The following is an 11,290-nucleotide window of genomic DNA, read 5'->3' as shown; positions in this document are numbered from 1 at the left end:
ATACAGATTCTTCATCCTCCTAGTCCTATGCTTGTGCTTAAAGGGGATGAGTCACGAAAAGATATTGATGGTAATTCACATGAATCAAATCTTGAAAACAACATTGATAAATTTTGTGAACAATACCTAAATGATAAATCTGCATTTTTTGACGAAGAGAAAGCATTTTTTTGTGCTGAAATACAACATCAATGGGATAAGAGTTCCTCTTCTAAGAACCCTCATGCTGAAAATAAAGATTACACTCTTGAGCAAGATCATGTTAATGTTGAACCTTTGTCTTCTAATGCTCCCCTTCCATCTTCTAATTCCTCCACTATCCATACATCCCCTAAAAATTCTGAGTCTCTCAAATCTTCTACCAATCATTCATCCAACAAAGATCTTGATAATTTTCATGCAGTTCCTTATAGTTATCCTCAAGGGCTACCTCTTAAAGAAACTCAAGCTAACCTTCACCTGGCTGCAAATACTTTTGATAATGCTAAATCTAAAGATCCTAAGCCTTCATGTGCTATAATGCCTACTTTAGCTAGTCTCCATGATCTTTAAATATGCATGAAAGCAAGATCTAATCTATCAATGCAAGATCTAAGCTAAAAGCCTATGATTGGTGCAAGAGAGAAAGAGACAAGAAAATAGAAGTTCTCCACAAAAAGCTTTTGTATTCAAACTCCTTCAAAAATTGGTCTTCAAACCTGCAGCATAACGATAGCATAATCATGGGTGTCTAACATGAGGAGAGGGCTCTCCCTTATAAAGGAAATTATGGAGGTGAGAGGCTTCTCACAACCAATATGGGATAATAGAACTTGATCCATGTGAGACAAAATTCCACCAATGAGAAAAGAGGAGTGGTTGAGAAGAAAGTGGTGATCCATGTGAGACAAGATTCCACCAATTAGAAAAGAGGAGTGGTTGAGGAGAAAGTGGAAAGATAAATCATACTTAGATCACATTTTTAAGTGTAGAGAAATTAAATAAAAAGAATTTATTTTATTTCCTTTTTTCATCAAAAGAGATATTTAAGTGGGATTTTTATTTAATTAAAAGGGAGCAAGTTCTTTTTAATTAAATAGAAGATTTTTAATTAAATTAAAAGAGAGGTTTTTCTCTTAATTAATTAAATGTGGATGAACTGTTTAATTAAAAGAGAGGTTTTCTTTTAATTAAATGGGGATTTTATTTTATTTAATTAAAAGAAAAAATTTTCTTTTAATTAAATAAGACTTGGAATAAAATGATCAATCTTAGAAATGAAATAAATCGAATTTGATCAAGAAAATTGATTTGAATATATTACAAATCATTGATTCAGAAATTTTTTGATAAATTGACAAATTGAATAATGGGGGCCCATAGTCTAGACGACCATTTTTGGGTGCATACATGTTGTCACACTTCTATGAATCATTACATGTAAGAAAACTCAAGAATGAGCCCTCACAAATCGATCCATAGCTCTCTACTCATAGAGTGCAAGGGTTTGCAATGGAGGCCTTCAGTTTGACCTATTTTTGTGCCCATGCAAGTACACCATGAGATGAGAGATTCAAAGAGGAAAAGCAAGAATGCTAGTCTCCATGATCTTTAAATATGCATGAAAGCAAGATCTAATCTATCAATGCAAGATCTAAGCTAAAAGCCCATGATTGGTGCAAGAGAGAAAGAGACAAGAAAATAGAAGTTCTCCACAAAAAGCTTTTGTATTCAAACTCCTTCAAAAATTGGTCTTCAAACCTGCAGCATAACGATAGCATAATCATGGGTGTCTAACATGAGGAGAGGGCTCTCCCTTATAAAGGAAATTATGGAGGTGAGAGGCTTCTCACAACCAATATGGGATAATAGAACTTGATCCATGTGAGACAAAATTCCACCAATGAGAAAAGAGGAGTGGTTGAGAAGAAAGTGGTGATCCATGTGAGACAAGATTCCACCAATTAGAAAAGAGGAGTGGTTGAGGAGAAAGTGGAAAGATAAATCATACTTAGATCACATTTTTAAGTGTAGAGAAATTAAATAAAAAGAATTTATTTTATTTCCTTTTTTCATCAAAAGAGATATTTAAGTGGGATTTTTATTTAATTAAAAGGGAGCAAGTTCTTTTTAATTAAATAGAAGATATTTAATTAAATTAAAAGAGAGGTTTTTCTCTTAATTAATTAAATGTGGATGAACTGTTTAATTAAAAGAGAGGTTTTCTTTTAATTAAATGGGGATTTTATTTTATTTAATTAAAAGAGAAAATTTTCTTTTAATTAAATAAGACTTGGAATAAAATGATCAATCTTAGAAATGAAATAAATCGAATTTGATCAAGGAAATTGATTTGAATATATTACAAATCATTGATTTAGAAATTTTTTGATAAATTGGTAAATTGAATAATGGGGGCCCATAGTCTAGGCGACCATTTTTTGGGTGCATACAATCACAACCCTACACTATAAGGTAACCTAATCACTAGGCTTACCAAGATCCTAACCACCAAAACACACAAATGTACTTTTGGACTCTTTCAACAAAAAGAGGGATCAAACCCCAAAAAGAAGATACAAAAACTAGGGGTGGCCTACAATTACTGTTCTATCCCATTTAGGTCTTATTCACAAGGACTCAATGGTTTTTTCCTTTAAAAGCAACCCATAACACCAAGTTACTTCACAACCCAAGGATTTGGCTTGTAGCCCTTCCTAGAGTGAAAATTGAACATAAGTTTGAATATCTCCAAATGAGATGATATTTTAGTTAGGGATTCTAATACCCTTTTTGGTTTTTCAAGACATGTCAGAACACCAAAGGATGGAAATGCATAGAGGTTGTTGTTGTGCAACATTAGACCAGGCTAATAAGCTTAATTAGGGCTCCAATTACACTACAAGTACTCTTTCTCCTATTTCAAAAATAAAAAAAAGCATGGATAAATGTGTGGGGATGTAAAATAACCTAAAATCCAAGGTTTCAAGCTTTGATGAATCCCCAACCAAGATCTACAGATGATTGTCCTTAATTGTTGTTTGGTGTACACATAGGGATGCACACCTAGGGTATGGCGGCAAATCAAACCCTTTACATTTTATAGCACTTAACCTAAAAATATCAAAATAAATTTATAATTCTTGTGTTCCACCAAGGGGTATCAATTTCCCATGGTGGAATGTATCACAACAACCCATCTCTATTAGAATCTTGATGTTAAGGCTGAATTTTAGGCAGCTAGAGTAAAAAATTGATATCTCCCACACTAGACCTGATCAAAGCATGAGGCTTGTTGCAAAAGGAAGAAGATTCAATGTTACAACTTTTTTTATTACTATCACATGCCCCAAAATCTATATCAATCTATACAATGGCCTGAAACATAGGATTTACAGAGAAATTTTGTTTTATTTTTATTGATAAATTGCCAAATTACACTATTCTTCCTACCACCCACCTATGAGGGCTTTGTAGGGAATTCCAAATGGTTACATGACCATTTTAAAATATTTTATCCATTGGGAGAAGAGATTACAAGTTTTTGACAACTTTTTAAAAAGTTCTTCAAAAGTTGCATGACAACTTTTAGTGCAAAATTTGCAAAATTACAAATCTAATGACCAAACTTGGTCCAAACACTATACTAATGATTCAAAATGGATCTAAACCTTAAAAATATGAAAAAACCTAAGATCTTATGAATATTTAGGATTATTAACCATTTTGACCTTTGTTAGTTGGGTGCTTATAATCATGCCATTCCTAAAATTAGGAATTACAACTAGGTCATATGTGCCTAACTAGTACTTCTAACCTAAGTAGAATGTTTAGGACTCTTAGGTGCATTTGTTTGATGAGTTTAGACTAGGTGCTCACACACCATACTCCCCTTGAATTTTAAAACTCAATTCCCTACTTGAGGGTAGCAAATACACTAAAGTGCCATGTTGTTTAATCTGGTCTTCTGTTAGCCAAGTAGCATCTATGTTGGAGAAGCCCTTCCATTTAACTAAGTATTGCATGTACTTCTTAATTATGGTCTACATTAGTATCTTTGCATCCAATATTTCTTCTAACTCCACTAGTTTACTTTGTGGAATATTAGTAATATAATCTTCATCAGTGGTGTCTTCACCTTGCTGATTTGATGAACCTACTATAGTTTAATACGGTGTGAGGTCTACCACATTAAATATGGGAGAGATCTAAAAATTTGGAGGAAGGGAGATCTCATAGGCATTATCACCCAAGTTTTTAATTATGTAGAAGGGGCCTACTTTCTTCATTTTTAGTTTGGAGTATCTTCCCTTAGGTAGTCCTTCCTTCCTTAGAAAAGCCCAAACTCTATCTCTAACTTTGAAGTGGACCTCTCTCCTTCTCTTGTCAACATTTTCTTTGTACTTCAAACTAGACCTTTGCAAAGTTTCCTTCACTTGTTGTTGTACCATTGTAATGAGTTCTTCCAATTCTTGGCCTTGAGAACTAATTTTAAAATTAGAGGTGAGTTCCATCAGATCCAATGGCCTTGTGGGGTGTAAACCATATACTTCTTGAAATGGAGTTTTACCTGTTGATCTATTTATAGAGTCATTGAAGGAAAACTCTACTTGGGGCATAATTGTATCCCAGCTTTGTGAGTATTGCTTGGTTAGGCATCTTAGGAGATTACCCAAGGACCTGTTCACTACCTTAGTCTACCCATATGTTTGTAGGTGATAGGTAGAACTATAAGTGAGATTTGTACCCAACTTCTTGAAGAGTGGCCTCCAAAGATGCCCTGAAATTTTACATCTCTATATAGTACAGTTTTTTGAGGCAAGCCATGAATTCTAACTACTTATTTAAAGAAGAAATTGGCTATATGAGATGCATCATTTGTGTTCTTCCATGGCACAAAGTGGGCCATCTTGTTGAATTTGTCCATTATGACAAATACACTATCACATCCTTACTTGCTTTTGGCTAGTCCCATGACAAAATCCATTGATATGGATTCCCAAGGTCTTGAATGGATTGGTAAGGGTTGGTAGAGCCCCTGATTTATTGTCATCCCTTTAGCTTGTTGGTAAATTGTACAACATTTAACGAACTTCTTAACTTCATTGTTCATCTTGGGCCAAAAATAACTTCTATTAAGCATGTTTGTTGTTTTGTCAATGCCAAAGTGACCTCCTAGGCCACCAAAATGTTTTTTTTAGATTATATTTTCTCTCATTGAACACTTTGGTATGCATAATTGTGCTTCTTTGAAAAGAAGCCCATTCTGAATCAAATATTCAAAATAATTAATGTGATATCTACCCTCCATTTTTTCCCAAATTTGATATACTTCTTCAAAATCAGGGTCATCTAGGTACAAGTGTCTGAGGGACTCAATTCCAACACTTTGTAGTTGAACTTCTTCAATAAGACCAACCCTTCTACTAAGAGCATTAGTGACCTTGTTCTCTACACCCTTTTTATGCTTAATATTGAAGGTATAACCTTGCAATTGTTCCACCCATTTCAGATGCTTGACTGGAAGTTTTTCTTCTAAATTGAGGAAGCTTAATGCATGATTGTCCATGTAGACTACAAATTATTTTGGAATCAAATAGTGCCTCCATTTCTTGAGGGCTTGGACCATGGCATAGAGCTCTAGGTCATATGTAGAGTGCTTTCTTTTAGCCTCATTCAATGTCTCTGAAAAGAAAGCAACCGGTTTGCCTTCTTGGCTTAGGACTGCACTTATAGCCAAATTCCTCACATTTATTTCCACAGTAAAGACTTTGTTAAAATCATGGAGGACCAAGATAGGATATTGGGAGACTCTATTCTTCAAGTATTGGAATGCATTATTTGCTTCATTTGTCCATGCAAAATTGGTTCTCTTCCCACCTTTTATTGTTTCCAACATTGGTGCACATACATTACAGAAATTTTTAATAAATTTCATATAGAAAGTTGAAATCCCATGGAAGCTTCTTATATCACCTTGATTCTTTGGTGGAGGCCAATTAATGATTGCATCTACCTTCTCAAGATCCATCTTGAGGGTACCTTGTGAGATCACAAAACGTAGGAACACAAGTTCCTTCTTCATAAACATGCATTTTTTCAAGTTGATTACCAACTTTTGCTGATGGATTCTTCTTAGTACCTATTCCACATGATCAAGATGGTCTTCCTTGCTATGGCTGAATATTAGTATGTCATCAAGATAAATAACAAAAAAATTTCCAATAAAATCAATGAATATCTCATTCATAAGCCTCATAAAAGTGCTTAGGGGTATTGCTTAAACCAAAGGGCATTACTAACCATTCAAAAAAACCTTCAGTAGTCTTGATTGTTGTTTTCCATTCATCTCCAAGCTTGATTCTGATTTGATGGTAACCAAACTTTAAGTCTATCTTGGTGAAGTAGAAAGCACCTCCTAGTTGATCCAATAGGTCCTCAATCCTTGGCATGGGAAAACTATACCTTATTGTGATTTTGTTTAGGGCCCTATTATCAATACATAACATCCATTTCCCATCCTTTTTAAGGGCTAATATTGAAGGTATGACACAAGGACTGAGACTCTTTTGGGTGAGCCCTCTTTCCAACAATTTAGTGACCTGTTTTGCAATCTCTTCTTAATAAAATGTTGTCATTTTATATGGTGCCTTATTAGGTAGGGATGAGCCTAGTATGAGACCTATTTTATGACTGATGTCCCTAATGGGAGGGAGGCTAGTGGGTAGGTTACTAGCAGTGACATATTTACATTTTTTCAGTAGTTTTATAGCTTCATTTGGTATAGGCTCTTTTTTATCAAATCTGATGTTATCTTTGGGCTTTGAGATTAAAATAAATGGCTCCATATTAGATTCTTTCAAGGTTTTTAGCATCTCCTTTTCTCCTATGATAATCATAGTAGGTTCCTTCTCAGATTTGTTATCTGGTAGGGGCTTCATAGTGAAGGTCTTCCCATCTTTAGTGATGGAGTAGGTGTTATTCCTATTGGTGCTCAAAATTGTAGCCCTAATTTTGAGTACCATTTAGAAATCAAGCCCCATAAGTGCTCTTTAATGCATATGTACCCAGCTGTCCATTTAAGGCCCTTTAGGTGTTTAATGTTTCTAGCACCTTGCATTCAATGCATCTATGTATTTCATGAAGACAAATTTTCATTCTTAGCCATTTCATGAAGTTTTTTTTTGAGCAATTGTCAATTTTGCATTTGCACCTAAGTGTCAAACACCAACAGGAGGCTATGTTCACAATTGAATATCTCACACATAGTTATGTTTCATGAATCACTGCTTGGGGAATGTCTAGTGTCCATACCATAGAGCCTATGTTTTAGATTTTTAGTTTTCTCAAATCTGTTTGTCCAAGTTTTGAATCCCTTAAAGTTGATAATTTATCGATGTCATGCTGATGTGAACTTTTCTAAATTCTGAGAAAGCCTATTTGACTTGTTATAATTTTGACCCATTTGACTAAAATGCTAAAATTCCTTTTACGTTGCATTTAATAGGTTAGATACTTGCTATGTTTCTATTTTCAGCTTATGATGAATCCATTTGATCAATTTTTGAACATGATTCCAAATGCACCTTGCAACTTTTTAATGGTGTTATGACATGCAAATTTCTCAGAACCCCTGTTCATGGTGTCATATCTTGAGATCTGTCATAGGTGAAATTAAATGGATTGTACCATTATGTTCCACTCTAAAAATACTTCAAGTATGCCAATTTTCAAGTCTTGACAAGTTCATCTGCACACTTTCCCAGGTAAATTCCATTTGCAAAAAATGGTTTTCTAACATTGTTTCCAATCTTCAAATTCTAAGTAGCTCACTTCAAACCTTTGCCAAATGCATCCAATTATTTTTCATGAGCCCAAATCATAGATTTATACTCTCCCCATGAAAGTGAACCAATGTCACAGTTTTTGTTCTCCCAAGTGTCAGTTTACCCAATTTTCAAAGCCAAATCTAAACACGAATTATGGTTTTTTTACATGTTTTCTTGCAGGTGATTTTAAGTAAGCAACTTTGGAGGTTGGTATCTTTTGACCCTGGTCTTGTCATGACACAAAATTCAAAAGGGTAAAAGTGTGTGGAATAGAGAATCAATGTGTCTAATTTCAAAGCCTTGTCAGTTGTTCAGGTCAATTTTTAAAGCCAGTCTAAGGACCTTCTGGCATTAAAATAACAGTTGGCAGTAACAGGTGAAAAATAAGTTTTTAAGGATAATTTAATGCTTGATTTTGATTCCACTCAGTTTGAAGATCTCACTAGATCAATTTGAGGATTCAGGTGCTCAAAAATGAAAAAAACTTTAGCCAGACCCATTTTGGGGCCTGACTAATTGCACCAGATTGATAATATAAGAAGTTCAAATATTTAGAAGCCAAAACTTCAATTGACACTATAATAATATTTGCAATGAATGTAACCCTCTCAATCATGTACATGCCTTACAGAAGTTACAAATGGATGCTCATGTTAAGCACTTGAAAGTTTTTTTATTATACTCTCCATAAAAAATGGAGGAGACAGTGTTGATTTCAGCTAAGCAAGGTAAGGTGCTTGATACCCATTTAGAAATTTTAAGTTCCATAGTTTGTCAAACACTTCTTAAATGAGAAACTTCCCAACTTTCTAAGAGGTGGGATGAAATCCAGGATTAAAATAGTCACACCTCGAAGTCAAATTTTGATATTGGTTATCCAAATTTCAAGTTGTTTTCAAAAGATATATTAGCATGTGCAGCGTTTCAGACTCATAAAATCCCAAAGGGTTCTATCATTCAAAAGATTCCTTGATCAGGAGGATATGGAAAAGCCACAATGAAAAAGTGGGGTGAATAACTTTGGAGGCCTTGGGGCATCCATTATAGACTCTCTTGATACATTGTACATAATGCGATTAGATGAGCAATTTCAAAAGGCAAAAGAAGGGTTGACCAACTCACTACAGTTCAACAAAGATGTTGATGCAAGTTTTTTTTTTTTTAAACATATAGAGAGTGGGGTTGGGATATATTTCAAGCATTTCAAAAGCAATCACAAATTGACTCTGGCTATGTGGGACTTAGAGATGTCAACAATGGTGAAAAGGATGACATGATGCAAAGCTTTTCCTTGCTGAAAATTTTGAGGTACTTCTACCTTCTTTTTCTCACCATCATCTGTTATTCCTTAGGAGAAACTAAAGATGATTAGAGTCAAGCTTTTGCATGTTGTTTAAAGATTAGGTCAGACTCCTCAGAATGTTGTTGTTACACAAGTTTTGTACAGGTTGGGACTTGTTGAGGGACTAAAAAGAGGTGCAAGTACCAATAGGTCATTTAGTTCTGACAAAGAAAGTGCAACTATAGAGGAGCTAGAAGCTGCTAGGCAAGAGGACTTGGATTTCACTTGTAACATTTTGGTTCTTTAGAAATTGAGTGTAGGTAAGAGTGCCACAATCAATTCTATTTTTGATGAATCTAAATCTGAAGCTAATGCATTTCAACTAGCAACATGCAAGGTTAGGGAGATACTGGGAACTATTCATGGCATTAAGGTCAATGTAGTTGATACACCTAGTCTCATGCCCTCTTCTAGTGATCAGCCTAGAAATAAAAATACTATTTTGTCCACCAAAAATTTATCAAGAAAATTCCACCAGATATTGTTTTGTATTTTGATTTTTTAGATGTACAAAGTAGGGACTACAATGATCTTTCTTTGTTCAAACTTGTTATTGAGACATTTAGGGCTGCCATTTGGTTCAACACCATTGTAGTTATCGCTCATGCTACATCAACTCTGCCTAATGGAGCCAATGGATCACCTCTTAGTTATCAGATGTTTGTAGCTTAGTGGTCTCACATTGTGCAACATTCCATACGCCAAGTAGTTGGAGACATGCAACTCATGAATCATGTATCTCTTATGGAGAATCACCGAGCACATAGAAGAAATAGGGAGGCCCAACACATTTTATTGAATGGTCAGGTTTGGAAACCCTAATTGTTGTTGTTGCACCTTTCATCAAAGGTCTTGGCTAAAGAAAATGCCCTTGTAAAATTGCAAGATAGTACTCTTGGAAAACCACTTGGGCTTTGCACACGAGCTCCACCATTACCTTTTCTATTCTCCTCTATTTTGCAATCTAGAGCATAGCTGAAATCTCTAGAGGAGGATGGGGAAGATGTTGATTTGGATATAGATTTGGATGATTTATCAAACACAAAAGGTAAAGATAAGTATGATCAACTTCCTTCTTTTAGATATTTGATAAAATCTCAATTATCTGAACTAACAAAGAAGAAAGGGAAGCTTACTTTGATGAAAAGTATAAAAGAGAAAAATTATTTTAAAAGAAGCAGTGGAAAGAGGAGTTGAAAAGGATAAAAATTATAACAAAGCAATGAGATTTTGATAGATCAAGACCAAATCTTGAAGAAGAGGATGATGGTTTGCCACCACAAGAGCCAGTGCCCATGCCAGATATGACAATGCCTCAAACATTTCAGTCTGGCAATCCTAATTATAGGTATCCTTATCTTGATACTCCTAGTTAGTGGCTTGTCAGGCTAGTTCTGGGCATGAATGTTTGGGACCATGATACTGGCTATGATGGAGTAAATGTGGAGAGGATGTTTATTATTAAGAGGATACCAGCCTTAGTTTATGGGCAACTTACAAAGGATAAAAATGAAGCCTCAAGCACTGGGAGAAGGTTAAATATTTAATCCCACATTTCTTGTATGCAGGCATCTTTTTCTTTTTAACTACTAAAACACATACTAAACATAGTGTCTTAAAGATAACGCATTTTGGAAGGCAACTGCATGAATGGTGGGGCCTGACCTAGATGTGAAAGATAGTTGGAGGTGACTAGAAATAAAATTTTCACCCAATATACTCCAAGAAAAGGGATGACATCAGCATGATTAGCATGTTCCCAGAAACATGGTGGAAAAGTTAGAAATGGTGCCGAAAAAGTTGAAGTTTTCGGTGGTTTCCATGTTGCAACCAAAAAATGGGAGGGTCTCACTAATAGAAACATGGTGACCTCCTGCAAAGTGGAGATTTTGACAAGCAACCCATTGGAAAACTTAAAACTTGACGAAGGAAGATCTGGGTCCCCCTAGATGTCAACACGAATCAGATAGTGACAAGTGGTAGCTAGGCAGTGTGTAGTTGATGACGTGGTGATAACTAGAAGAACCACAAGGTGCCATGTGGCACAAATTTTGAGGAAGGTTATGACATGGTGATCAAATTGCAATGATGAACAGGATGGGAACATGTGGCAGATCCAATGGTGGTCGCCATGTTGCCA

The 11,290-nt window shown here is 35.1% G+C and overlaps 1 pseudogene; it reads left to right on the top strand.

Annotated features, from left to right (window-relative positions):
- Window positions 1-8,502: 8,502 nt before the first annotated feature.
- On the top strand, window positions 8,503-10,697 carry LOC149546301 (translocase of chloroplast 101, chloroplastic pseudogene; annotated as a pseudogene).
- The last annotated feature ends 593 nt before the right edge of the window (window positions 10,698-11,290 follow it).

This window comes from Cupressus sempervirens, chromosome 7, assembly GCF_028749045.1.
Source record: "Cupressus sempervirens isolate cs-2001-9-10 chromosome 7, ASM2874904v1, whole genome shotgun sequence".
Lineage (NCBI taxonomy): Eukaryota > Viridiplantae > Streptophyta > Pinopsida > Cupressales > Cupressaceae > Cupressus > Cupressus sempervirens.
The sequence above is the reverse complement of the archived record's forward strand: the minus strand, read 5'-3'. Positions and strand labels throughout refer to the sequence as shown.